Below are 4,742 nucleotides of genomic sequence, written 5' to 3'. Positions count from 1 at the left end.
CACGCTGCAATACACGTCTTTTACTTAAGAATCGCTAAATCAGGATCTATTAAGTAAGTGGTTAAAATTAGAGGTCTATCTTTATTTGATGATTAAATAATAATAATAATAATAATAATAATAATATTAATAATAGTAATAATAATAATAATAATAACAATAATAATAATAATAATATTAATAATAGTAATGATAATAATAATAACAATAATAATAATAATAATAATAATAATAATAATAATAATAATAATAATAATAATAATGATAATAATAATTTCTATGTGCCCATATCTCATTTTACTGTAATATTAGGTGTCCTGTTTTCTACGCTACCCTGTCGCATTACGTTTATCCCCGTATACCAATTATATATTATTCTCACATCGACATGGTTTTTTTTCTTCTCAACATTAATGTTTTCTTTATATCTTCAAATCATGGTGTATGAGAGTCTCCGATGCATGGAGGGTTAATTGTCAAATATCTGTGTTACTGGATCATATTACATCAACCAATCTCTATATAAAGATTAAATGTTTGGTTTCACAGAGAGGATGTTTAGTTAGTTGATTGAATCGTCTGTTCAAAACCAGATTTGATTTGCGTAAGCAGGCTCGAAACGCCTTTATCTCAGCACTGATGTGCCTTAATCGCCGGTAATATGTCATGATCATGGGCTATGCCGTCCGTCATCCTGTAATCCCACGACGCATAGGGAGGGGTGAATGAATTCATAAGTTTGTTTATTAGTCTATAAATACAATGAAACGTCATTTATTGGAGTATTTCGATACTGAACGTGACGAATAACACTATTTGACTCCGACAACACTGCGGTAAAAGCTACTCGAAGACATTGCGATTAAGGACTTATTCAGAACTCACGTCTCCGTTGAAAAAGGGAAGATTGAAATACAGATTTGAGTCTTTCTTCGTGGTACTGGTAGGTTTATCAATCCTTTTTATGTGATGTCCAGGAACGTATATAGGCCTATTTCATTTAGGATGATGTTTATATACATATTATGTTAGTTAAGATAATGTCTCTTTTGGATTTTTTTTTGTGTATTTCAATCTTCCCAAGAGGTATTTTTTCTCGTTTTAAAGATGTGTAATTTAAATAGCATATAATGTATAATAAACGAATTTATAGATTAGTATTAGAATTTGTATCGTAATTAAGACAACGCTCCTGGAAACCTAAAAATTTTATCCTTAAATAATAATGTACTTTATAAGGCGCAAGTAAGAGCTACTCGCGGCACCGTTTCCACCTGCAGAGCAGAACATGCAGCCTTTTCTGCATTTTCTATTATTATTATTATTATTATTTTTTTTCATTAATTTTCTAATTTTTAAAATAATATATCTATTATCAACTAACTAGTGAGGAAAAACAGGCAAAAACATGTGTAGAAACTCCCGGGGAGTCATTCATTAATTAACATGGCTAGCGTTAAGTGCCAACAATTTTCTCGAAAAGATACATACAGTAGTACCAGAATACAAGGAAGTGTTTCCTGCGAATTATCGTATGTAATGAAAAATCGTAGATGTGATCCGACCGGCTCTGTCCCCTTTACCCAACGAGGATTTTAGTATACTCTATCCATTTTTGCACGCCTCCCCACCTCATCCCTTCTATTGACAATCCTGGATACGGCCTTGGATTTTTTTAAAAACTAGTACAGACATTTCAAAATGTATTTGCACGATTCAGTGTTTATTCGTATACTCGTTTGTTTGTTTACCAACGGAAATGACTTATCCATCTTCAGGCGTTGATAATTCTTGCTAATAACATCAAGAGTGGCAATAGGCTTAACAGCTAGATAAACATATTTTTCGAGAGATAATAATGTGAATGTAATATACATATCTCGTAAATTCTTATTGTACTGAATTTACAGTAATTTTATGGCCCAAGAACAGTAGAAAATTAAGCATATGTTAAACTATACTGTCTGCGTTGATCTGTACAGTAAATATAGAATTCGATATTGCTTACTTTGGATAAAGTATGATATTATTATATTTCAAGAATAAGAGAAAATATAGGCCTAATACCATTTCATTCGTATTCGTAGAAAAAAAAGTTTGTAGATAAAACTCATTTTTATTTTATGGGTGCCAAAATTACTTGAAGTTGATAACTTATATAATCGTTTAAACTGTGCAGTTCGATGTTTAAAATGATGCTTAAATTTTTTAAAATATAATGATAGGCCTATGCTCTCTCGTGCGGCGGTCCGTAGGGCCCCAACACCTAGGGACCCGGGCCCCTACTCATAGGGTCCCCGATCTAGCACCTGACCCAAAAGAGCTTTATTGATACATAACAGAATGACGTGTCTCTACTGTAGGACATATATCATATTATAACCAGTGACGGATTAAGGGGCCCTTTGATCTGTCAAATTTGTGAAAACAATAGGGACAAAAAGAGAATGGTATTCAAATTTTAAGTCACTGATATCAATTTTTCGTCGTTAAAACATTTATAATAGGCATATATAAAATGGCAAACATGTTTAAAAAACACATCTAAACCCCACGATGGAATTGGCGACCGGGACTGGAAAAGGGCCCCAGTCTCAGAAAAACACACGGCCCCGGCCCTTAAGCTACCAAAGACGATACATTATTTCTGAATAGCTTTACTACATTTCTGTACTTTTAAAGCGTGGATTGTATTGTCACTTGTTGATCTGCATTGTTTCAAGAGATCGACTAGACGACGAATTTGCATATGTTGGAGCTAAATCCCTTGATAAAATTGTTTGGCATTTGTCAACAAGTAAGTTACGAGAAAAAATTGTTTAGAGCTACATTAGATTATACAGTATGACTATTGATAATCGTTGAATTTTCGTAGAATCACTGAGCTAAAAATCGTTAAAAACATGAATTTTTAACAACGAAGACGTTAGGAAATTTCTTCATGGTGACTGACTTCTTTCGGGCAAGCCTATGTAACCGTATCTGTATGACACTTTCGGCACCCTATTCCGTATCCAAGCTTCTCCTAAGGCGGACGCAGGTGCGGGTCCTCTCCTGTTCACCATTGACGCCACAACTTAGTAGCCATAAAAAGAAACCCAGAAAAAACATCAATACATATTACCGTTGTAAATACAATATGTAAATTTTAAGCACGGATGACTATCGGTGTCGATATCTAATGGAATTTTTAATTGCGGAGACTTGTTACCAAGGTGTTTCAGTGACGCGCAAATTCCGATTACAATTATCAAACGGTGTTAAAAAAAGGGGTGGACCAATCGTCTCGGGCGATAGGTAGACGGAGAAGGCCTAGTTTTTGTGATGCGTGACAAACCGCCAGGCAAGATCAATGCCTATAAGATTCAAGGCGACCTTGTTTTCCGTTGATTCATATAGCTTCCCATTTTTAATTTACGTTTAGAAATCACCACTCCAATCCTGAACAATCCACATAAACCAATTGAATTCTAGATCATCGCGTATGCTCATTGTCTTGCAGAGAGGTATAATATACGCTTCAATTAACAAGCTATATTACTAATTTCCAAGTATCCTGTTAACACCTGGAATTATCAAATAAGAGAACTGCGAAGGAAAAAGGATGGTTGTAAAACCAAACTTAGGTTTTCCTTTATTACAACTTCCCACATATTACGTAGGTCGAAGTTCATATGATTGATTGTCGCGTAACATCAAATAGTGAGGTGGAAAGTGAGTGGCGATCATTCTTGTTAGTAACTGCTACCGAAAAACAAGTTCCGGAATAGAGTTCTGTTCTCTAGACACGATTGGAATATTCGTAAGTACATCTCTAGGCCTAATAGGCCTACTAGTCGGTTCTTTTGATACGATTTGAAAAGTTGCACATACGTTGTAAGTTGGTCACATGAGGCTCTATAATGGAATCTTCTTGAGGGGAATCTTTCCGATCAACTGTTGAACATACCCCTCCTCTTCACGTTACGTCTGTTTATATCAGGCCATATATCTGATTTACCTTCCTATTCTCATTTGCTGCTCCTTGATATTATATTTGCTTGTCTTGCCAAATATCCATTCTATCTTGATGTAGCTACGTGATATTATATATAAGCCTATATAATAACATTATTTAATCAATCGGTATGTAACGTGTTTAAAAATGTCAGTTTTATTATATTTATTCATTACTACCGTATACAACAATTTCTGAAATTAGATCTAAAATTAGTGAAATTATTATCGTTTGTTTTCATCCTAATTGTATCATTCATATGTTCCTGTGTGTTGAGCATGTGTACGGTGGCCCAAAGATATTTAACTTAAATTGGATTGATCTATCGATTGATTTACTGATTGATGATTGATTAGCTGCTTAATTGATTGGTCAGTTAATTGATTTATTGATTGACATATTGACTTACTGATTGTTGATAAACCGATTGACTGATTGATTCTCCTTAAGTGATTTAGTTGTTTGTTGGATGATTGATTGCTTGATCGATTGATCAATTAGTTGCTGTTGCTAATTAATTTAAGCATGGAGGAATTAGTTTACTTCCTCCATGATTTAAGATTTAGGCTACTATATTATTGGCAAAAGTAATTGTTTTCAATTGCTTACGTTGTATCTTCGTAGGCCTATATCTAAAAGTAAGTGAATAACATTCAATCGGATATTATAACATTTTTTCTCTTTCGTGTGAGCAACCCACCTTTATTCTCTTTTTTTCCAGTATACATTTCATACAACACTTGTT

At 33.9% G+C, this 4,742-nt stretch overlaps 1 long non-coding RNA gene across 1 annotated transcript in view; it reads left to right on the top strand.

Annotated features, from left to right (window-relative positions):
* Positions 1-685: 685 nt before the first annotated feature.
* The window catches only part of LOC117114987, a 6,980-nt gene continuing 2,923 nt past the window's right edge, over positions 686-4,742 (top strand). Inside the window, exon 1 of the long non-coding RNA XR_004446472.1 lies at positions 686-943. This is a non-coding gene — a long non-coding RNA (uncharacterized LOC117114987). The remainder of the gene's footprint in view (positions 944-4,742) is intronic.

Source organism: Anneissia japonica, unplaced genomic scaffold (genome assembly GCF_011630105.1).
Source record: "Anneissia japonica isolate Jap-2015-1 unplaced genomic scaffold, ASM1163010v1 scaffold284995_len508010_cov190, whole genome shotgun sequence".
Taxonomy (NCBI): domain Eukaryota; kingdom Metazoa; phylum Echinodermata; class Crinoidea; order Comatulida; family Comatulidae; genus Anneissia; species Anneissia japonica.
The sequence above is the reverse complement of the archived record's forward strand: the minus strand, read 5'-3'. Positions and strand labels throughout refer to the sequence as shown.